This window comes from Haliotis asinina, chromosome 1 (assembly GCF_037392515.1).
Source record: "Haliotis asinina isolate JCU_RB_2024 chromosome 1, JCU_Hal_asi_v2, whole genome shotgun sequence".
NCBI lineage: Eukaryota > Metazoa > Mollusca > Gastropoda > Lepetellida > Haliotidae > Haliotis > Haliotis asinina.
Window position 1 is genome coordinate 5,111,063 of NC_090280.1, and position 26,299 is coordinate 5,137,361.

Sequence of the window (26,299 nt, forward strand, 5' to 3'; positions counted from 1 at the left end):
CCAAATTACGTATTCGTTCCTCGATGGTGGTTTTCATAGACTCGTCCTCAGTTTCACCGAGTTTTTTCTTTTCATAGGCGATGTGGTCGTCTATCTCACTTATTTTGGCTGTGCTTTTCCAGAGCTGACCACGAATGGTTTGCATCAACAGGTCCAACCCCCTCAGTTCCCGAACGGTAAATTCGAGCCCAGGGAAGGGCTCGTTCTCGTAGTCGGCCAACATCTTTTTAATATCATAAGTCATGTTTTGATCTGATGTGGCGTCCCTGATGCCTTCCAGACCTTGAACTAACTTCGGAGGATACTGCTTAGGTCGCGCGCCACCGTAATCTATGAAACCTAGTTCATCTTGGACCAACTGACTTCCATGTTTACCGGCTAATGTTGATAAAGCAAGCGGTTCTCTAGTGCGTTTATTCATGAGATCGATCTCCGGGCGAGACTTCAAACGCAGCGTGCCATTGCTGAGGGTAAAATCGGAATAGTTCCTTCCCAACGGCTTGAGTTTGGATTTATTTTCAACTGCGTTGAAGGAGCTCGTCACCTTGCGAGAATGAGGTCTCCTGGTCATCATTGAATGCCTGGGCACTATCGTCCCACATATCATCCATAGGTATGTCTTCATCCATTAGTATTAAAAATATATTTCATTTATATAACAATGTACGGTAGAAAATTAGATCCTTTCAGAAAATTGAGAGAGCCATTAGGAGCCAGAGCCGTGCGACAGTCGGTGACCATCACCAACAATCCCAGCAAGATAGACCAGAACCAAACTCTGCTGGTTAGATTTCCAAACCTTGGTGAGAATGACCTCATTGTACCAGGCACTGTTCGACTGGCGTTCAATATCACGTTGACCTCCGACAACGACAAACGCGAGCTAGTGCGGAACGTGGGTCGAGCTATCATCAAGAAAACGACCGTCAAGATCAGCGGTAACGAGGTGCTGAGCATCGACGACAGCGACGTGTTTCACTGCTACAAGGATCTCTGGAAAAGCGATGGAGAACGAGTCAATGATGTGTACCAGGGTATCAGCAAATCAACCCGGGCGCGCATAGGGTATGTCTTCACGCAAGACCAACAAGACAAGCTATCGGCCGGTGAAAAGGCCATCGCTCTAGCATACGGGAATCGATTCTGCGTGCCGCTCGACTTCGAGTTGCTCACGGGACACGCGCCGTTTTACCAGGCCGCGCTGGGTGATAGGCTCGAATACGAGCTCACGTTTAACGACTATAGCAAAGTAGTGCGTACGCCGAACGGTGATGAGGCCAGTTATGCCATAGACAACATCTCTCTGGAGTTCGACATGGTCACTAGCCCGGAGCTGGCCAGGCAGGTTCGAAGTCAGTACTCTGGGAAGATGGCTATCCTATACGATCGCGTACTGAGACATAGATCAGTCGTGCGAGATAAGAGCGACACTGTGTGGAATATCAACCTGAACGTGCCGGCGAGATCGATGAAAGGTATCCTGGTCGTCCCCGTGGAGGATTACGAGCCATTCCAGAGGGACAGCGAGAAGTTTTTCAACCCCGAGATTGAAAAGGTGGAAGTGACCATCGAGGGCGTGCCCAACCAGCTGTTCAGTCATGGTATGAGACCACACCAGCAGTGGGATGAGATAAAAAAGCTACCAGTGGGGGATTACATAATAAAGGACCTGGACCTAAGCTCCGTGCAGATCGGTGAATACCTGACCACCAAGTACGCCCTATGGTTGGACATGCGATCCACGGATGATGATAAACTGCACGGTAGCGGGCGCCGTATAGATAACGGCAGCGAAGGGATAACCATCCAGATTACTAAGAAGGCTCAAACCGCTGGTAAGTTGAAATTATATCTGTACGTTATTATGGACGCGCAACTTAATATAGACAATGGGAGATTCGTGCAAGCCATCTACTGATGGGGGGTACCCCCCCACACCCCCCAACAATAAACAAGACCCCCACACCCCCCAGGGGTACCCACAACTACCCACTGACCCACACTGCGCTATCATATGCGGGCAGACTGGCTGTGGGAAGACCGTTTTCGTGTTGGATATGTGGGAGGGTTACTACAAGGATGTGTTCGATAACATCGTTATCATGTGCCCTACTCTGGGCATGAATAAAACGTACGCGCGACCTTGGGTAATGACGGACCCTGACGTACACAAAATCGACCCTGGAACACGCCTGCAGGACTGGTTGAAAGCTCTTCACGAGAAATTTAAAGGGGAACCGACGCTGTTTATACTGGACGACTGCAGCGCTAATCGCGAGATAACAAAAAAGAGAGACATGCTATCGTACCTGGCCTTCTCCGGCCGGCATGCAAATCACAGCGTCTGGGTGCTAACGCAGAAGTTCAACTCGGTGTTGAAAGACCTCAGGGAGCAGACGCGATGGGTGGCCTTATTTCACTGCAAGGACAGGGATTCGTTTGAGGAGTGTTTGAGAGAGAACGATGTGATGAGTAAATTAGAACGGGAACGGGTGAAGAAACAGCTCGCTGAAACTAAACACGCTAAGCTCGTTCTAAAGACCGACCAACCAGTAGCATATATAGTATGCTAAAGCTAAGCAAAGCTAAGCAAAAGCTAAGCAAAGCTAAGCAAAGCTAAGGAAAGCTAAGCAAAGCTATGATATTTGAAGTATTTGTCGTGTGCAACTTAACTTTCATTTCTCTGTGTTTTGTCTGCATCGGGTATTATATAGTTAAAACTAAATCTTACTTGTTATATTATAAGATGGAGTGTGAGGAATTGCTCGAACAGTTGGGGGGTACACCCACTGGGGATTCCCCCAAGCGAGAGAAACTGGTGGCGTTGGCTGTTGGCGGCAAAGCCAAACATTACTTTGGAGACTACACCCCGGATAAAATTCACAAAATGTCAGCCGAAGAAATCGATAAGCTGTACGCTAGATACGAGTCCCGGCTCGGAGCAGAAATGACAAAGACAATAGGATCGGCTATGACCCAGATATACACCGGTATTGTATCACACTTCCTTCCCATTCCACCAGAGCGCCGACTTTACCTGTGGGAGGACCTAGATAAAGACCCTTTTATCGAACACGCCGTGAGCTCTATCAGCTGCGGGCTGTACCACAAATATGGTATGTTGTTGGCTCCAGTGACGGCGGCGATTATCACGGCAAAACATTGTCAATTTGAGAGAAAGAATAATAATAATAGTATAGATGGATGCTGCACAGGAAACCCCAGTGAGTCCCGAGGTGACGGAACCAGTGAGTCCCGAGGTGATACCCCCAACAGTGGAGACCACTTCAACAGTAACCAGACAGAAGAATCCTAAGAGAGTAGCTGCCGGTAAAAAACGGTGGTGTAACCAACATAAAGTGACCAACCCAACCCGACTGTTGTTGGCTGTAGGTGTAACTGCTGCCGTGGTTATAACATGGTTATACGTGGGGGTACCCTCCCACAGTGAGCCACCACCCACCCACAACAGTGGGGGTATGGGGGTATCCCCCAACAGTGGGGGTGTGGGGGTATCCCCCACGGTAGATCCGCATATCATGTTATAATTTTAATATTTTATATCATATACATAATGTCTGAGGGGAAAACGTTCGTCAACGACGCATACCACGCCACAGTGGTCGCTAGTCTAGCCGTAGGGTACGCTCGGTTGACTAAAATGGTGCTTAAACAACCAACTATCAAGCTAGATTTCAACCTGCAGGATATGGGTATGCTCATAATGAACCTTGGTATGGCGATGGCCACAAAAGACATCCTAGTAAAACAAGGAATAATACCTGATAATATAATGAAATAAATATAGGGATGGCCACGATAGCTATGATGGTCGGTGGGGCGTTAGTGAATGCCCTGGCATTTTCCGGGAGTAATTTCCTCTTCTCGAAACTACGAGATGATCACGCGGCTGAAATACAGGAAGAAAGGAAGCGACACGATCTCGCTACTGAGAAATTACAAAGAGCACAGGACGAGTACGTTAAAAAACGCCTCCAGAGGATCGATTTTATTAACGAACAACTCAAGCGTGGAAACCATGCCATTAAAACATTCTACGATGTCGATGAAGCAATGAAAGAATACTACCTACTAACTGGTAAACAATTGGAACCGCTCAATAAACCCACACTCGCTCAGTACTACACACCATCCAAGGGACAAATGAATCGTGAACTGGGCTTCATAGTGTTGGGTATAGCAGCTACTGCGTTGGTTGCAAAGCAATTAAACTAAAATACCTATATAAGTAAACATGAGACCCGCTCCATACCGATGCAAATACATACTTATGGGGAAGACCGAGGCCTGTGGTAGGAAATGCAGGAATCAGGGGTTCTGTTGTTTCCATATGGGAAGTCCTAACTACACGTGTTCTGTGTGTGGTATCGGGGTTAAAGGGCACTACTGTTTATGTAAAGCTCACGGAGCGAACGTAGTCAGACATCAACTCATATACGAGAATAAAAAAGGCTACATAAAAGAACGTAGGCGACTGCTCAAGATAGCCACTTAAGGGTTACCTCCCCTTACTGTGAACCAATTAGACATTAGTTCTCTTAGGTGTAAACACGATGTCTACTGTAAGCGAGCTCAAGAGGGTCGCAAAACAGAGAGGTGTTATCGGGTATTCTAGAATGCGGAAGTCAGCATTGTTGAGATTACTAGGTTTAGAAGCCCCTCCTACGGTAAAACAATTAAAAGCTCAAGCGAAACAGCTTGGGCACACGGGTTATTCAAACCTGGGGAGAGCCGGGTTAACCGCATTGTTATCACATGCCCCCGTAGCAAAACCTCCCACTGTAAAACAACTGAAAGCCGAGGCACACGATTTGGGTTTAGGCGGGTATTCCCGTATGAGAAAACCACAGCTTGTAGAATTATTACGACAGAATAGAGCTATTGACCTACAGTTCGTGCGCACTGAGCGCGCTGTAGGTAACTATTTGAGAGGTTGGCGCATGCACGTTGATAGAAACATAGACATTACAGATATCAAGCCTCTGATAGCTGATAAGGTCAACCAGGAACTAAATAACCTAGGAAGTATCAAGTTTCAGATTACAGTGAAAATGTCGCTCGATAAGCAGGTTGGGAGTACCACTGAGTATGTTCAGCCTTACTTCCGAGGTCAACAAGAGGTCGTCACACATGCAGAGACCATTGACGCATCAATCGATACAAGTTTTCAGCAGATACGAGAATACCTAGAACGCTACACACACTTGGGGTCCGGGTGGGCTGTAGATAAAATCGATAATGTCTATCTAGACATAGCTAACTACGTGCCGTTCAGAGGCGGGTCATACCTAGCCTTGCCTCCCTACTATAGGAACAAACATGCTATAGTAAACGTTAAGAATAGAGGAAACGATTGCCTGAGGTTAGCTATCAGGTCAGCCTTATTTCCAGCTGGCAAGAATTCAGATAGGCTTTCTAGCTATCCCCAAGACGATGGGCTTAATTGGGATGGTATAGATGAACCCACCCCCATATCCCAGATCACTAAAGTAGAAAAACAGAATAATATGGCTATAAATGTCTTTGGGCACGAAGGTAACAAAACAATAGTACACAGGGTCAGCCCGGTGAAGGATCGCCAAGTTATCAATATATTCATGATCCAGCGAGGTGAAAAGTATCACTATACATGGATAAAACATCTCAGCCGGTTGTTGCACGACCAGTCGAAACACGATGGGGAAAAACACTTTTGTGTACGATGCCTACACGGTTTCAGTCGAGCTGATTTATTAGAATCCCACCGGGATGATTGCCAAGGTGTGGGGCAGACGGCCATACGAGTCGACATGCCTAAGGAAGGTGAAAATATCCTAAAATTCAGTAACCACAAGAACCAAATGTCTGTGCCTTATATCATATACGCCGACTTCGAAGCCTTAGTGGTTGGGGAATCCCCCACACCCCCTAGTGGGGGTAGCTTCACCCACAAAACCCAGGAACATAAGGCCTGCGGTTTTGGATACATTGTCGTCCGTTGTGACGGGGAAACGAAAGCCCCGGTAGTGTATAGGGGGCCTGACGCGGCTGAAAGGTTTCTAAAGTGTTTGCAGGAGGAAGAAAAAATTATTAGGAATACATTGTATAGAATCGCTCCCATGCGTATGACCCGAGCCGACAGGCTAGCTCACGCTAGTAGCACTAACTGTCACGTGTGCGACTCACCACTTAACGGTGATTCGGTGAGAGATCACTGTCACATAACTGGTAAGTATAGAGGCGCCGCTCACAACGCGTGCAACCTCAAGCTTAAAATCAACCCTAAGACAATAAACATCCCCGTTGTCTTTCACAACTTGAGAGGGTACGACTCACACTTGATCATGCAGGCCATCGCGAAAATCGATGGTAATATAACGTGTATCCCCAACAACATGGAAAGATACATCTCCTTCAGCTTAAACGGACTTAGGTTCATTGACTCGTTTCAGTTCCTCCTGTCGTCACTCGACAGTCTGGTCAAGGCCAACAATACCTTCCCTATCACCGATCGATACACAGACGCCGAGACTAGACCCCTGCTTATGAGGAAGGGTGTGTACCCCTATGAGTACATGGATAGTTGGGCCAAGTTCACCGAGACCAGACTACCCCCTATTGACTGCTTTTATAGCAAGCTGAATGAGGCGTCCGTCTCACGAGATGATTACTCGCACGCGACTAACGTATGGAATAAACTGGGTTGTAAGAACCTGGGTGATTATCACGACCTGTACTTGAGGACAGATGTACTGCTGTTAGCCGACGTGTTTGAAACGTTTCGGCAGACATGTTTAAAGCAGTATAAACTCGACCCCGCATGGTATTACACCAGCCCAGGTTTGTCGTGGGACGCCTTGCTTAAAAAGACCGGAGTTAATTTGGAATTGCTCACAGATTACGACATGCACCTATTCATTGAGAAAGGCTTGCGAGGTGGTATTTCCATGGCATCCAAACGATACGCGAAAGCAAATAATCAATACGTGAAAGGTTACGATCCTAACAAACCAACCAATCACATTCTATACCTCGACGCAAACAACCTGTACGGCTGGGCCATGAGCCAGTATCTACCTACAGGGGGATTCGAATGGGTACCCCACGTTGATGTTATGGGGGTCGCACCAGATTCGAACAAAGGGTATATCCTCGAAGTTGACTTAGAGTATCCCAAGGAATTACACACATCGCACAACAGCTACCCCCTGGCCCCCGAACGTATGAGGGTTAACACAGACTGGATGTCTGAGTACCAACATAACTTGTCAGGTGGTCGTGTGACAGACGTTGAAAAACTCGTGCCTAACTTAATGAATAAGACCAAGTACATCGTTCACTATCGCAACCTACAGCTGTACCTGTCGTTGGGTATGAGGCTGACCAAAATACACAGGGTGCTCATGTTCGACCAGAGCCCATGGGTGGAGCCCTACATCAGAATGAACACAGACCTACGAAAAAAAGCAACCAGTGATTTTGAGAAAAATCTCTACAAGCTCATGAACAACTCGGTGTTTGGTAAGACTATGGAAAACCTGAGGAAACGCGTAACCGTGAAGCTGGTTAGATCTAGTGAGGAAGACAAGCTCAGGAAATTGATAGCCAGTCCGGCATTCAACCGTAATAAAATATTTACAGACAACCTGGTTGCCATACACATGAAGAAAAGCCACATAAAATTCAACCGGCCTGTTTACGTGGGGATGAGCATCCTCGATTTATCCAAACACCTGATGTACGACTTTTACTACAACGAGCTCAAGAAACAGTACGGCGACAGGTGTGAAGTGCTGTACACTGACACGGATTCCCTGCTGTTAGAAATTCGAACCGAGGACGTGTACGAGGACATGAAAAAACACCTCGATTTATACGACACCAGCGATTATCCTAAGACCCATACCCTACACAGTACGGTAAATAAAAAGGTCCTAGGTAAGATGAAGGACGAGTGTGCTGGCACGCCCATAGCCGAGTACATAGGTTTGAGACCTAAGATGTACTCCATACTGAAAGCCGACAATAGTGAGATCCGGAAGGCTAAGGGGGTTAAGAAGTATGTGGTGAAACAACACATCAAACACGCCAGATTCAAGGAAGCCCTGTTCAAGACCCGTACCTTTAGACATAAAATGAACACACTTAGAAGTGATGGGCATAAGATATACGGACTGACTATAAACAAGACGTCACTATCGCCTATGGACACGAAACGTTGGATAGCTATTGATGGAATAAACACATACGCGTATGGACATGAAAAAATTTGAGGCTATTTACTACAGCCCGCGTGGGTACTGGAAAGGAGCTAGCGCAGTAGATAAGCTAGCTAAACTAGCGCGAGTACCCCCGGAGGAAGCCAAAGCGTGGCTTGAAAAACAAGCCCTGTGGCAGATCTATTTACCGGCACCACGCTACGTGCCTAGAAGGAGGTTCGGTATTAACATACCTAATAGCATTCACCAGGCAGACCTATTGTTCCTACCCCACGATAAGAGGTACAAGTATGCCTTAACCGTAGTGGACGTAGCCAGTCGTTACAAGGAAGCCGAACCCTTGACCACGAAAGATTCGGCCCAGGTAGCCAGAGGATTCGAACACATATACAAACGCAGCCCGCTGACGTGGCCAACAGAGCTGCAAGTTGACCCCGGACGGGAGTTCATGGGTGCCGTGTCACAACTGCTAGCCAAACACGATACAAAGGTCAGGCGTGGCACGGCCGGAGCCCATCGCAGCCAAGCCATAGTTGAGAGATTTAATAGGACTTTGGCTGAGCGCTTGTTCGGCTATCAGTATGCTAGGGAGATGGTCACCCCTGGAAAACGATCGACTGAATGGGTCACGAGGTTACCCAAGGTGGTGTCGGCAATCAACCATGAAGTCACCCGTCTCACCGGTAAGAAACCGGCAGACGCTATCAAACTAAAATCAATAGTTGCAGAGTCGGCCGCTCCATTGCGTGGGAAGGAGAAACAGATACCAGATAGGGCCCTAGTGAGGTATCTATACCAGCCGGGGGAACACGAGGGCGATAGCCGTAAGCGAGCCACCGATCCTATATGGTCAGTCAAAACTTACAACATAGATAAAGTGGATATGAAAGCCGACGAACCTAACTTGTACTACTTGAGGGATGGGCCGGGTAGGGGATTTGTAAGAGAAGAATTATTGATCGTACCGTACGGCACAGTGTTACCTCCTACCAAGGCACAGTAATTACCGCCAACTTTTTTATAGTAGGGGTAATAGTAGCAAGAGCTAATGACCCAACCAAAGCCTTATTTAGTAAATAAGGCTTTGTAGAGACATTTCTTGAAAGTGAGCCAGAACTGTCATTCCCTATACTACTGGGGGCGATAGCGTTATGGTTTGGGGTACTAACAACGGTCCTAATTATCAGTCTAGTTACCCAAATACACTCGAAACTGTAACATTTAAGGTCCACAATAGACATTTTGTCCAAGTTTGTTGTTCAAAACATGAGTTATTAATAGCATTGCTCAGGAGGTGGACTATTCCTAGATCGGAAAGATGACCATTCTCTATTGTTCCAAATATGGAATCCGAGTATCATGTTTGTTAAAAGTGCCCATTTTGTGATAACTTAAGACATCACACTTCTTCCAAAATATATCTGTGAATCTCCAACTTTGGCCAAGGGGCCATTTCAAGCTCTCTGTACCCAATTAATATTTGTACTATAATACCTGCATCATGGGCCTGTGCCCCCCTTGCGAAATACACACTATCGATGACAGGTTTCTCATATTTAGTATATATATTCTAATTGTCGTGACGATATGGTAAAGTATTGCCCATAGGGTGTTAACAATTAGCTCACTCACTCACTAACGTTCCCCTGATAGTTAACTTTGGATCCGATGTCTTATAGTATACGATATATTCCCGTTGATACACGGTAATACGTATGTGTATTGTGTCGTTGGTGTTGTCACTGCGTCGCCCTTGCGAAAATTCTTACATACACCCAGGTTCGGAAATATAAAATACGTTTTTAATATTTTAAAGTGAACATTATTTTCATATCGTGTCATTATTGCACGAAAGGCCACAATCACACATACAAACAAATGGAATATTACTAACGTATACTGGACAAAGATAGTTAGGGATATACGGAAATTTTGACATTTTGAATACTGATCTATTTATTTATTAACACACATAAAATATCAATCATAAAATACCAATATCCCTAAATTATTTGATGTGATTCAAGCCTATCCTATTCACATGTGTTAATGTGATTGGAGACAACTTATCCAATTTAAAATACCGGCTCCCTAATATTTACATACATGCATTTTCAATTTTATACATCTTAAGAAGGAATAGAGAGAAAGCATATGAAAGTTAAAGAGAGAACAAAGCATGTCAACAGGGGACAACAAATATACTGGAGTATCACGAATTTGATGGTAGAACTAGCATATAAAGCTAAACCATTTGAATTAATGAAGACAATGCAACGTAAAACTCGGGTCGTATGCTGCCAACGACTGAACACCATACTAGGGGCATATAAAATAGCCAAAGCTTCTTTTTCTTTGTTCTGGTCTTCCCCACCCTGTCTCATTTACAATGACGTATATCCATACTGAACAGTAAAAGAATCGATGTGATCAACATCATAAACATCAATGTACCAACTGGGACACAATGGCATGTGTCTACATAGTGGCCTCTTGCAACAAGTATGGGCAGCTGAGAACAAATTCTTACCCGGATCTTTACTGGTAACACTTATCTCTGCTTTACTCCACTGTCATCGACCAAGGCTCATGTACAGGGATTGTGTAAATGCGTATGATGAAAGAAGAACATTTCATTTAAGTAGTAACTTTCTTGAGTTTTCAGGAAGGGATGATAAATGTTCAAGATAGCAACTTGATTTAGTGAGAAACTGGATCTTGGGGTTCCTTTAGTCTGAGATTGGATGCTGGGATTCCATAACTGAGAAACTGGATGGTTGGATTCCATTAGTAAGAAACTCGATGGTGGAATCCCTTATGTCTGAGACTGGATGGTGGGATTCCTTTACTGTGGGACTGGATAGTGGGATTCCTTTGCTGTGAGACTGGATGGTGGGATTCCTTTACTGTGAGACTGGATGGTGGGATTCCTTTACTGTGATACTGGATGGTGGGATTTCTTTACTGTGAGACTGGATGGTGGGATACTTATGTTTTGCCAATACTTGCCCTAGATTATCATCTTATATACGTCATACAAGAGAAACGTGAATTCATCTTCAACAACGTTTATGGGAGACTGTCTACATTTTCAGTCATGACTTGCAAATGTAAACTATGTACATGTGTGAACTGCTTCTAGATTATGCTCAAAGTATTCAGCATTGACCTATAATTGCATCGGTTAAAATGCACTGTGCATATTTAATTTCATTATATCAATGATGATCACGCATCGAAACATTGCTGGAAGTATCCTATCATCGAACAGTAAAACGCCTAGATTGTCACATATGAAACGCATGCTGGAGACATTACTTTAAACATCTGAAAGATATCTCGATGTTTGAATGTTGTTGACGAAAAGAAAACAGAGGTTGTCCCAAATATACACGTGGAACTTTAATTAAGCACCCCCTGTTTTAGACCTGTGACATGAAGGTGTCAGAAGTTTCATACATCTAGGCACTGATCCCAAAATACGTCATTTGATACATCGTGGAGTAGTTGGCTAATCATAACAGAATGTAGGCAATATGTTAAACTGCAAGCTCTATGCATAAAAATGCCAACATTGTGATGATGGGGTAGACTTAGAGTGGTGTAGAATACCGGAAAAAGTGCGGAGGCCAGTTATACAAAATAGAATACAAAAAGAGGGGAGGAAGATAGGAAGATTTCCTCAAGAACAAGGACCACACCATCAAATGGGAAGCCATCCAAGTCCTGTCCACCATCAACAACAACTGGTGCCAGGAGGAAGCTTCAGGAAGCCATAGACGTACGGAGACAACAGCCAGCCATCAACCGTGATCAAGGAATCCATCTACCATGTGCTTGGGACCCACTCATATAACACACTTCATATCCTATGTTCTTCCCTTTGGTACTGCCTACTATTCACCTGATGAAGGAGCAAGCATTCGCTCCAAAACGTCGTGTTATTCACAATAAAGAAGTTGACATCCATAAATCTGGCTTTACATATTGTTTTTGGTTGGGGTAATATATCTGTAATCAGCATTGCTCAAAGGTCACTTAGTTGGGTTGCAAACATTCCGGACCTGCTTGGGGATTTCAAACATTTCGTATAGGAAGTGATTACTACATCCCTAGACGTGATCAACCACTTAGTATTAAAAGCATGAAGGCCCACCCAATTTCATTTTCTTATTATACAAAAGAGTCCCCGTGAATATCTTTTCGGTGAAACAACTGTCTTGCCGTGTAATAAGCTTGTGTGTCGCGCCGGTTGGGTGAGGTGAGCTAGTTCTTCTCGAATACCGTTTCTGCATGTTTTTGTTCGCCTGAGAGGTCGATTGACTGCACTCCACAGGGCAGGCATTTAATATATTCAATGTTGTATGTCGCTTTTGTTAAAGGTCACATGCAACGTAAAAAACAACTTTGCAGATTCTGGTACCTTTCGGTATGCACTTACCGAAACAAATCATAAAAAATGCCAATTCAACCTATAAAGTTGAAAAAAACGCGATGAAAAAAAAGCCCGCGAAATCGGAGTTCAAACGTTTCACTAAATTCCCCCCAGCGCTGGGGGGAAAACTGGTTTCAACAGCTGTGCTGCGCTGCGTCCATAACGCATGCGCAGTGAATAGGTTCGCGGAGCTTGCAACAGTATGCATGCGCAGCGTCTGAGGTAGTGAGCAGTAGTCTAATCTTGGTTGTGTACACAAACAAGTAAATAATCTACTCGTTACGTAAAATAAACTTGTTGATTGTGGTAAGCAGTCTCTGCCACAGAGAAAGCTCAGTGTCTGGTTTATTCACACATATATGTCTGTCTGCCTGTCTGCTAAAGACAGCATGCAGTACACAGCTTCAATCATTGACCACGTGCAATTTGAACTTAACACCTATCAGACTATACGACATAAAGAAAATAAGTTGATTTATGACTCGTGCAACCGAGTCCCGTCTCTGCCACATTATGTAATTAGGCACGTGTGATACACATGACATGTTTTTATGTCTGTGGGTTGCAAACAAACTACATTCACTTTTTTCGGATGACTGGATCTGACGGAAACTGGTGCAAACTCTTGTCAGTTTCAAGTCCTGCTTTGTACTTGAACGAATGGCAGATTCCAGCCACACAGTAGTTTACCATATCTCCTGACATGATTTTTGATTGGATCGAGCGCAAATTCAGAGAACATGCGTTTTCAAAACCCAACATCTCTATATACATTCTTCACGAATAACGACTTCTTTTAGTGTGTATGATTTTGTTTGATAACTGTGTATGAATCCATACTGAAACGACGAAACGACGAAAGTACACAAAAAGAAGTTGTTATCCATAAAGAATCTTACTTTCTTGTGACTGGCTATACTTCTAACATGCCCATCAAACAGATCATCTTTCTGTACACACAATGAACCCTCAGCATATCAGCAAATGAACCAGCCAATCGGAAGCCGTTGTTACACTTGAGTACATATCCACCCGCTATGACTTGGTTCGGTCTCCCGATGACTTCGTTTCGGGGGAAGTAAGCCCAAGTACAAAATATTGAACATTTGAATCGCGATTGTACGCTTATAATTTTGTCTATTTGTTTTTTTTAAAGCAGCAATGTATATTATATGTCATGAATAAGTGATAAATGTGTTTTAATTATGTTTGATGTTTTGGTTGCATGTGACCTTTAACTGTTAAGTATGACAGACAGTTGTTATCAATTTTTGTCACGCGAACAAAAAACACGTCATTATACATTTTTTCAGGTCTTATCATGACATTTTCATGTCCAACCAATCGTATCGTGTATGAAACAACTGGACCTTGACGGTTAGGGTTATACGTACAGCAGAGACAAACTACATCATTTTCGTTTGTGACTGTTGTGGCGATATGATTCATTACGATTAAATTTCAGGGCCATGAAAGCGACAGAAAGATCCAATCTCGGATGTTATATAAATACAAAAATATTCGCATCTTGCATGGATGGATATGAGAATTGGCATTAGAAATAGCCCAACATGTCAGTTCACCTAAAATTGCTAGCAAGGAATTTATAACATGATAGCTATTGATTAAGAAATTTACTTGCTTCAAAACTCCAGCACCAAGGTCTCATTGGGTGATGTTTAAAGCAACAGATAAAGTCTGCACACATACAATTCATGATTGAAAGATTAAGGTGAATGACTTGATAATATTACATGTTTTGTGGCCTGTGGTCTTGTGCGAAGTGACAAGGGCACATTTCAATTGAGGCTAAGCGACGTTGGTCTTGGATGGGTGACCGTGCGTGGCAGCTTTACTCCTGAGAGTTTCTAGGACTTCAGTCCTGCCCTCCAACCAAGCACAGGTGAAGTACATGTAGTCTCACCTTAGTCAAGTCTGTTCAAGACTGGTGGGATAAGTCATGTGACTATTAACCTCATTGCGCCTCACGGACGGCTTGGGCTATCCGGGGTAATAATAATATTGAGATTGTGATTTCAGCCTGATAGTGTTATGATCATTTACATTAAAAGAATGTCGATAAAAGACCATCAGCATATCACAGAAGCAGAATATGAATGTCGATAAAAGACCATCAGCATATCACAGAAGCAGAATATGAATGTCGATAAAAGACCATCAGCATATCACAGAAGCAGAATATGAATGTCGATGAAAGACCATCAGCATATCACAGAAGCAGAATATGAATGTCGATGAAAGACCATCAGCATATCACAGAAGCAGAATATGAATGTCGATAAAAGACCATCAGCATATCACAGAAGCAGAATATGAATGTCGATGAAAGACCATCAGCATATCACAGAAGCAGAATATGAATGTCGATAAAAGACCATCAGCATATCACAGAGTCGCAGTATGAAATAGGCGAATGGGGTTTAACGCATTATAAATCCACAAAAATGAATTTGCAAATGAGGTTATTCAAGCGAAATCCACTTATTGTCGCATAGTGGCGCACGGGAATTATAAATATCTGACCTGCACATTATATCAAAGTATCGATTCTTTTGGTTAGAACCAACAGATAACCGATATGGTACAGCTAACTTTCAATGTATTCGCTAGGCACACTTGTGTATTCCTTGCTGTGTGCTGTTTTATAGTTCCAGCTGACGTAAAACTGCGAACACCCTGATGCTGATAACACTGCCATGACAGGGTGGGTGTGTGCCTTTGTAGGGTGACACCGACCTAAACCACTTTCTCATTCCTTCATGAATATGTATGTGACACATGGCGGATCCAGGGGTGAGTGGGTGTGTGTGTCTGCATGTAAAGCTACCTCACCACATCTTATAACGGTGAGAAATCATATCTTGACTCGATCTTTATCATCATCCCCGATGATTATTGGCAGTATAATATCATCTGTATCTTTGTGTTAGACACTTGCACCTTCTGTCTCTGGATGATGTCTAACATCAAACACATCTTAATGCCTGAAATGTTTGATGATAAACTGAAATTGAAAAACGTTTGAAACTAAGTGTATCACACTGTATTCTCATATTCAAGTACATTTTAAGTCTAAATGTGTTTGTGTTGGGTAATTTAATACGATTTCGTTTCGGTGATTAAGTTCCCCCAAGTGGTAACATTTGGTATCCCGACAGCAGACATGCTAGAAAAGTATCTGAATCTTATTAACGTTCGATGGTAAGCGGTTACCTAACAGTTGCCGCCATTAACTATATTTCACAGCTTTTATAAATAATGTTTATGTTCAATACATGCTAAAACTTGAGATGTTAGTTTGGGATTCACATAATTGCGATTGTATTTTCACTAAAACTTATTCCATATGCTTTATGATACTTTGATTCATACATTAGAGCCACATGTTGGATAGATGCTCATGCTGTCGATCGCTGAAGTGTCTGGTCCAGCGGCGTCAAACACCAAATTAACAAATCTAACCTAGGAATGATATTTTCTTCTTTCGTTTCTTTGAGCCGTGTTTCAAAATCACTACCGTGTAAAACTGTCTATCACTCCTCCTTCAATAGCTGAATAAGTGCTGACTTACCGCCTTCTAAATCTGTGATTACACGGCTATCATAGTTTTATTCCAAACTGAAGCAAAAGAGGTGAGATTATACTTCAATATAGGGAAGTTCATCCTGGTGTCATAGATACTCAAATTAGATCAGCTGTGTTGGCAATTTTTATTGTGAGTAAGGCAAAGAGGGCTCAACAATGTGTGTAGTAACTTCTAACTGTACTCCCATCACATACTTGCTTACAGTCAAAACACCCTGTGTGATCGGAATTTAATAACGAAAACTGATAATAAGCATTCCCCACATCACATTACAGTATACTCTATTATTCTATACCGATCACATTATGCTATGTACGTGTCATATGTTGACATATATACATCCAAACTATTGCTGAATACTGATGATACGAGCGTAGTACCCAGACACTGACACTGGCGCATTACTATCACTGCACAGTACACTTTTAACTAAATATGCTCAATTAACGTTCTGTGAAAACGGTAACATCGCATGAGTGATAATGATATCGACCTGATGAAAGTAATAAATTCGCAAGAACGTTTACCGTTCATATCATAGTGCACGAAAACTGAGTACACTGTGTGAAACAAACACCGCTACATTATTTTACAGTTGATGTTCATAACTTGTTACTAATCTACCATATTTAACTCATTTCTTGACATACAATTAACAACGTTTACCTGAAGAATGGTTATTAAAGTTCAAACTTCTATCTGAAACAAAGTTGCAATAAACTTTAAAAAAAGTAATTGAATTAATTTGCTAATGCCTCTTAATATATACCATGATAGCGATGATGTTATCCATGCTGGCAATGGCAATGATTCCATCGTTTGACAACACAAAGGTACTAAAAACAACGTTTCGGTTTGGAAGTGTTCGTCACAACAGAGTCCAAGTTCGTACATTTATCACACACATATTTACCGAGTATAAGTTTTTCCACCATATTTTATGTATGGAAATGAAAATATGTTTCACTTTTAAACGGTTAAAACAAGGATCATGCGCTTAGCTGTAGGAGATACATATGTGTTGAAAGAGGAAAGAAGGAAACATGGTTTACATGTTCTAACTGTGGAAAAGGGTTTATTCACCTACACAACCTTGAATCATCGCCATGCATGATATTTAAAACAAAAAAGATGGATACATGGATACAAAAACAAAACACCCACAAAACACACACTAGTACACTAGGGGCAGGTGAGAGAGAGAGAGCGAGCGAGCGATATAGACCAAACCGATGAATGAGACTCCATATTTAAATAGTTACCTATACCAACTATAGGCATATAGTCTGAGATTGCGCTAATGATTTCGGATAATAGATAACTGTTTACATTAAAACCCAGCTTAGCTAAGGTACTCAGTGGCCAAGGATGTGTAGATAACTGTGGAAAACGAAATATGTTGAATTTTCAATGAGTCATATCGTCAAATATAACAATATTATACACTGAACTCTGCAATACAAATGCACCAATGATACACCTCTAGAACACTCAACATTAAATATCTGCAATCAGTCGTAATTAACATTTACTAAATGCTATTCATCACACAGATACTGTTACAGGTGCTAGGTGAACATCACCAGCAATTATAATTTACAAATACATTCTGAGCTAGGAGAATTGATTGATTTCCATACCCGACTGCTATTACCATGAATCGTTATCTGAAAACACATCGGTAGAGCCAAAGTCCTAATTAGCTCATAGCTCATACTAATAGTATATATTCCGTTTTGAGGTGATATTATTCACGAACATGTCACTGCGTCCGAAATACATTTTACACACTTTGATTGGCATACACCTTCCTTTTCATTTCATGAGCTTCCTTTTGTTTTGTGGGTGGTATGTATATCGATTGTTTCACTTTCAGACACATACGGCTGCGTGGTGGAGCTTTGAACACCGGCCTGCTATCTTGTGCCGCGTTAACGGAGTGCGATTTGTGAAGCCGGTTACCGTTATTTTACTGCCTCTTCACGTGTTTGTTTTTACGTTATGTTTACGAATATTACCCCAGTAGTACAGTGCAGGGAACTTCATAATACAGAAGTACAGTGTTGCTTTCATTATGTAAAATGGTCAAATAAGCATGTATATGACGTGTTGCATGTTTACAGACTTTACCTCAGTAACACAGTACAGGCAGTTTCATAATACAGTACAGTGTTGCTTTCATTATGTAAAATGGTCAAATAAGCATGTATATGACGTGTTGAATGTTTACAGACTTTACCTCAGTAACACAGTACAGGCAGTTTCATAATACAGTACAGTGTTGCTTTCATTATGTAAAATGGTCAAATAAGCATGTATATGACGTGTTGCATGTTTACAGACTTTACCTCAGTAACACAGTACAGGCAGTTTCATAATACAGTACAGTGTTGCTTTCATTATGTAAAATGGTCAAATAAGCATGTATATGACGTGTTGAATGTTTACAGACTTTACCTCAGTAACACAGTACAGGCAGTTTCATAATACAGTACAGTGTTGCTTTCATTATGTAAAATGGTCAAATAAGCATGTATATGACGTGTTGCATGTTTACAGACTTTACCTCAGTAACACAGTACAGGCAGTTTCATAATACAGTACAGTGTTGCTTTCATTATGTAAAATGGTCAAATAAGCATGTATATGACGTGTTGAATGTTTACAGACTTTACCTCAGTAACACAGTACAGGCAGTTTCATAATACAGTACAGTGTTGCTTTCATTATGTAAAATGGTCAAATAAGCATGTATATGACGTGTTGCATGTTTACAGACTTTACCTCAGTAACACAGTACAGGCAGTTTCATAATACAGTACAGTGTTGCTTTCATTATGTAAAATGGTCAAATAAGCATGTATATGACGTGTTGAATGTTTACAGACTTTACCTCAGTAACACAGTACAGGCAGTTTCATAATACAGTACAGTGTTGCTTTCATTATGTAAAATGGTCAAATAAGCATGTATATGACGTGTTGCATGTTTACAGACTTTACCTCAGTAGCACAGTACAGGCAGTTTCATAATACAGTACAGTGTTGCTTTCATTATGTAAAATGGTCAAATAAGCATGTATATGACGTGTTGAATGTTTACAGACTTTACCTCAGTAACACAGTACAGGCAGTTTCATAATACAGTACAGTGTTGCTTTCATTATGTAAAATGGTCAAATAAGCATGTATATGACGTGTTGAATGTTTACAGACTTTACCTCAGTAGCACAGTACAGGCAGTTTCATAATACAGTACAGTGTTGCTTTCATTATGTAAAATGGTCAAATAAGCATGTATATGACGTGTTGAATGTTTACAGACTTTACCTCAGTAACACAGTACAGGCAGTTTCATAATACAGTACAGTGTTGCTTTCATTATGTAAAATGGTCAAATAAGCATGTATATGACGTGTTGAATGTTTACAGACTTTACCTCAGTAGCACAGTACAGGCAGTTTCATAATACAGTACAGTGTTGCTTTCATTATGTAAAATGGTCAAATAAGCATGTATATGACGTGTTGAATGTTTACAGACTTTACCTCAGTAGCACAGTACAGGCAGTTTCATAATACAGTACAGTGTTGCTTTCATTATGTAAAATGGTCAAATAAGCATGTATATGACGTGTTGCATATTTACAGACTTTACCTCTGTAGCGCAGTACAGGCAGTTTCATAATACAGTACAGTGTTGCTTTCATTATGTAAAATGGTCAAATAAGCATGTATATGACGTGTTGAATGTTTACAGACTTTACCTCAGTAACACAGTACAGGCAGTTTCATAATACAGTACAGTGTTGCTTTCATTATGTAAAATGGTCAAATAAGCATGTATATGACGTGTTGCATATTTACAGACTTTACCTCTGTAGCGCAGTACAGGCAGTTTCATAATACAGTACAGTGTTGCTTTCATTATGTAAAATGGTCAAATAAGCATGTATATGACGTGTTGCATATTTACAGACTTTACCTCTGTAGCGCAGTACAGGCAGTTTCATAATACAGTACAGTGTTGCTTTCATTATGTAAAATGGTCAAATAAGCATGTATATGACGTGTTCCATGTTTACAGACTTTACCTCAGTAGCGCAGTACAGCCTCTTCCGGTGTTACATCTGAAGTGATGTACCTGAATCGTGTGTATTTCAAATTCGGCCAATCCCACTGTTGTACTACTTTTTAAAAATTGCTGTGTTTTACATATCACTACACATTTAGCACTACCACAAATCATACATAAAGCAAACTTAAACGTATTGATGAAACATGTATGAACCTTACGAAATGCCCATACAATTTTTCTAAGAAATGAGTGAGTAAATTTATTTTTACGTCGCACTTGAAATGAAAGTTAGGTCGCGTGTAAGTCTAAAATAGTTTGACAAGCCAATAAACAGTACATGATGTAACATATACATGTCAACAAAAGACAGTGAATTTCCTAATTTAGTACAGACTTAATCTTAAACCTTGTTTCTAAACATAAAAACACATTACCCAAAACAACACAATGATTTAGAAACGGCTATTGAACCAACTGAAGTTAGATCACCATACTAGAGACAGTGGTGACTTACAGTAAATTATCTTACCTCCATGGACCTAGCTGGATATCCAGACTTACAGTAAATTATCTTACCTCCATGGACCTAGCTGGATATCCAGACTTACAGTAAATTATCTTACCTCCATGGACCTAGCTGGATATCCAGACTTACAGTAAATTATCTTACCTCCATGGACCTAGCTGCATATCCAGACTTACAGTAAATTATCTTACCTCCATGGACCTAGCTGGATATCCAGAATTAGTGTCTTGAAAGAGTTCACAAAAGATAATATTAACGACATGAAGAGTCACCAAGCGCAGCATTGATCAATGCTACTCAACAAAGTTATTGATACTGTGATCACATATTTCCAAGCAACCCAAATTACCCCGACAATTTAGGACGGGTGAGAAAATGCCTTTAAAATATACTTCCCAAGTTTAGACTCACTCACTAGTGGAAATGTAGGTACTCACTTCAGGCAACATTTTAAAACTAAGCATTGCCAAATATCTCATACGGCTTATACGTACTGTTTACACATGAACTGATGTATTGTAAAACCAGTTCGAAACTTTGAAAAGAATATTCTCATGAGTTGAAGATTAGTGAAAATTGGCAAAGTCTTAACAGTAAGTAGCTGTTCACATGCAAGATACTTGTGCATGCTCTCCGACAATTTGGTGCATGATCTTTGTGCAACACATCTGCAAAAGGTTTGTAGTTGGTTCCCTGAGTTAGAGAACTCCATGTAACCAGATATATACTTAACATACCGTGCGTGTTTTGAGTGAATCTAAACTTTTGAAACTAAGTATAGTGTAATTCTAGCTAGTGTGTCCAGTAGAAAGTGACCTGTGCACATATCTACTGAGTTGATTGTCGTCGTTGTCTGTTGCAGGAGGTCTCATGTGTTTCGTGATCCCCGACGCTCGATTCACTGAGTTATATTAAAGGAATACATCAACTGACTGGAACCTCTGATGGGGTGAATGGAGCAGGATGAGGCATGGCAACTGCTTTGCAACTACGACGACGTTTATGACGGCGCCAATCTAAGAGTTGTCTTCTTCACACCAATCAAGATATTCCCTTCTTGACAAGTTTCAATCGGCGTATCGACCAGGCTACAGTACTGAAACAGCACTTCTGAGAGTCCCCAATGAGCTACTTACTGTGGTAATGTCGGCCTGTTGGTGTTGTTGGACTTGTCCTCTGCCTTCGACACAATCGACCACGAGAGACGCCTAACAACTTTGAAGAACTCTATTGGCATTGACGGAGTTGCTTTAGACTGGTTCACATCTTACCTCACTGACAGGTTTCAAACCGTTGTTATCCAGGGCGTTTCCTGTAGCAAGAGTCATTTGAAATATGGTGTTCCTCAAGGATCTGTTTTAGGTCCAGTTTTCTTTACCATCTACACCTCTGATCTGGGAAAACTTATCTCATCCATGAACATTGGTCACCATTTCTACGTTGATGACACTCAGTTACTTGATTCCTTCCTGCCCCAGAATGCCCAGACTGCTGTCTCTCATATGGGTATCTGCACCAGCCAAACTTCAGAGTTGGATAAACACGAATATGTTCAAATTAAACACAGACAAGACAGAAGCCATATTGATTGGTACACGTGATAAGCGAAACAAGGCAAACGTCTTCTCTCTGAGTGTTGGACAGGCCCATGTTCTTCTCACTGACAGTGTTAGAAATCTCGGAGTTATCCTGGACAACGACCTGTCGATGGATCAGCACATCACTATGACCTGCAGAGCTTGTCACTATCATCTCAGGAACATCGGCAGCATCCGGCACCTGTTGTCTACTGCTCACATGCGTGTCAGGAGTTTAGTGCTATCCAAGCTGGACTACTGTAATAGTCTTTTATGCAACATCACCAAAGAACAGATGTCCAGGCTTCAACGCATTCAGAATTCTGCCGCAAAGATAGCTACACGACGAAAGAAATCCGTGCACATAACACCCATACTGATCAAACTGCACTGGCTACCTGTTGAAGCACGTGTTCAGTATAAAGTGCCGTCATTGGCCTATCAGTATTATTATCAGTCAGCTCCTTCCTACCTGTCAGAACTCACACCAGTCTACCACCCATCTAGAGTCCTCCGATCTGCCCAACAACATTTATTCTCAGTTCCAACCTCACGTCTGAAACGATTTGGTCAGAGATCTTTTACTTACAATGCCACCACTTTCTGGAACAAACTCCCAGATCATCTTAAAGGAATCCAAACTTTCCAAATATTTAAAGACAGTCTCAAGACACTTCTCTTCACCCACTTCTATAGACTTTAATCTTTCTAGTTGCAATCTCTTAACCTGGTGATGTCCGTATCTCTCATGCAGCGCTATGAGTATACACTTTTTGTATCTGGATTCAGCGCATTATAAATGTACTTATTATTATTATTACATAGTTCATGCATCTGATATTCAAGTGAAACAATATATACTGAAGCTTCGTTGATTGCTAATTGATTGGTCTCCAGGTAATTACGATATCAGCTGTAGTACAGTGAGTTTTATAATGTCGCACAATCATTGCGGATGCTAATATTAGGTATGTTATAGTGTCTACGTCAGGACAGCCATGTCCAAATATTTCTAGGGACCAAAAACTATGTAGCCAGGATATATGATATTTAGTTATTATTATTCAATCTGCAATCTTGATATTTATCACTATCGCAGAGTACATTGTTTTGTCAGCTACCTTGTTCCTCTTAGTCACTTCCATTAATTACTGTAAATGACAGTTATGGCCTTTATTGGTCATCCCCCTTGCCTGTGTCTGTTATCACATCAGCTGTAGAAGGAAGAGCTAGTGTTGCTTTATCTGTCCATTGTTGAATCTTCGCCTGTCTATTGTTGTCAAAAACTATATATATGTATGCTCACATCTATACTGCACGTGAGTGTGAGTGTGGAGTCCGGCATTCCGACTGTCTTTGTAGGGACGACCGCGAGCAGGATTACACCGCTCGCAGGAAAGGCCCTGGGTTGAGCAGGAAGTCCGCTCACCTCATTCATGTATACTTGTTTGTCGTGTCTTGTGAAACCAACTATAGAAGTTCGAACAACTAAACTATGCCTTCGTCTTCATCAACGTATTCATTTGTCTTCGTCAACGTAACGTTTATCTAATACCGAACTAATTCCCAAACGACCACACCCACCCGTTGACAGGTATCTTATGTATTATATAAATATTCCATTATTACTTGTTACAGCCATGTACATTCCATATCCAAGTGTATCTTGTTAACATATATGTGAATGAGTGACATAAAACTTAACGTCAGTAATCAGAGAAGGTGGAGTAGCCTGGTGAATCAAGCGTTAGCTCATTACACTGAAGACGAGGGTTCAAGTCTCCACGTGGGTACAATGTACAAAACCCATTTCTGATGTCCCCCGCCTTGATATTGCTGGAATACTGCAAAAAGCGGACTAAACCGAAACTCACTGACTCACTATCAGTAACATATTACGCTTTAACATTGCTGCTCGGGATGTCGGAGTATATTTGTTGTTGTTTAGGACGTCAGTTGTACCTGTTTTGACATGAACTGCATTGTTATTTCATTCCTGCTTGACATCGATACCAGAATCATTATCGAAATATTTGCCTGTATTGTTCCTCCCAACTTCTAAAATGTCATTCAAAGATGTTATGCCTCAAGGGGCATTGGATAATATTTTATTCACTATTTCTTCAAAATACAACAGATATAGGATGATAACATACAACAATGTCTTACATAATATGCCAGTCACGTTATGCCTGTTGGCTTTTACAGAGTCATAACTCTTGCAGATCTGATTGCTGAACACAGGATGATGGTGGAATGTAAAGAGTACATAAAGTGAAGACAACATGCAAAGTCAGCCTAACAGCAACGGCTTGAAGATGGGTATTAAGTGGGACAGGGCTATGGATTAAACCCTGCCGTACAATAACTGAAGATCCTCCAGTAGCCTTACGACCTGAAGGGGAGAAACAATGGTATGATGTATACCGTCGTAAGTCAAATGTATCAGTTGACTTGAGATACGTGTCCTGCAAGCATAAAGCTGACGGTTTCAAATCTTGAACTAAATGTTGTAAATCGCTCAAATCATTCCTCATTCCTGTACAGTTCCACTGGATTATATTTTGAGCATTCATTTAGGGTGTGATATTGAAGAAAGCTCCCGGCCTTTCTTCTTTGGAGAGGGGCTCTTGAAGCGGGTGCTCAGTTGGGATGACACTTCCATGTCATCAAAAAGATTGAACCTGTTTAAAATTGGCACAGGGTCTCTTTGTCCTTTTGGAACACGTTCACTTCTGTTTGGCTTTTTTGAATAATCAACGTTAGCATTTTTCTTTTTAACAAGTGGTGCAGATGTTTGAGTTTCAGATGATTTTGATACTTTTTGTGATGATGATTGAGCAATTGCACCATACGTGAGATCATTAACGCACATAGCTGTCTGTGTAGTCACCCAGGTTAAGTCAGTTTGACAATCAACGGAACGAGTAGAGGGTTTCAGCACTTCAGCATATGTTGACTTACCCCGTAGTGGAGTGATGCCAGATGGTGTAACTGAAGCAGCTAACTTCCTTGCTTCTGAAAAACTGACATTCTTTTCTGTTTTGATTTGCTTTGGGTGGCCATTTCAAATTTCCAAACCATGCACTCCTTAGAGGAAGATATGTGTGAACCCGAACAATTCACACATTTGGGTTCTGACGCACAAGTACCACTATCATGATCTTTCTCACCACAGCGCAAACAGGCAGCATGATTTTACATGAGTTTTTATCATGGTCGAATGTCTGGCAGTTGGAGGATAAGAGAGGATTAGGAATATAGAGGTCAATTTTCATGGAGAAGCATCCGACTTTGAAAGATTGGGGTAACTTTGGAACATCAAAAGTAAACAGATAAGTGTTTGAAGGCGAATAGACTCCATCTTTCTTGAATGTGAAACGCTTTGCCTCAACTACACCTTGCAATCTTAATTGACTTACATTGTCATCCGTGGAGAGATCAGCTAGACTTCTATCTCTGTCTAGGATAACACCTTTGCCGAAGTTGGGATAACATTTTACAGGAATGTTTGCAAATGATTTTGTTTCCATGAGGTTTGCTGCCCGTTCTCTCTTGACACATTCTATCAAAAACGATCCAGATCTAATTTTGGTTACATTCTTAACAGTGCCAGCGATGCCTTGAATTGCTTTTACTAATAGGAAAGGAGACCATGAAGTTAACTTTTGTTGTGAAGCTATGATTACATAGTTTGTGGTTTACTCGCCTGGCTCCCCACGCTCCATGGAGTGTCAACAAGGACAGTGCCATAAGCCTGCGGGCCTCCAACAGTCGGCACCAAGTGTACCAAGGGAGTATACTCCAGCAGTAACTTTGAATAAAATGTACTACCACACATAGCCTTCTGGGCAAATAA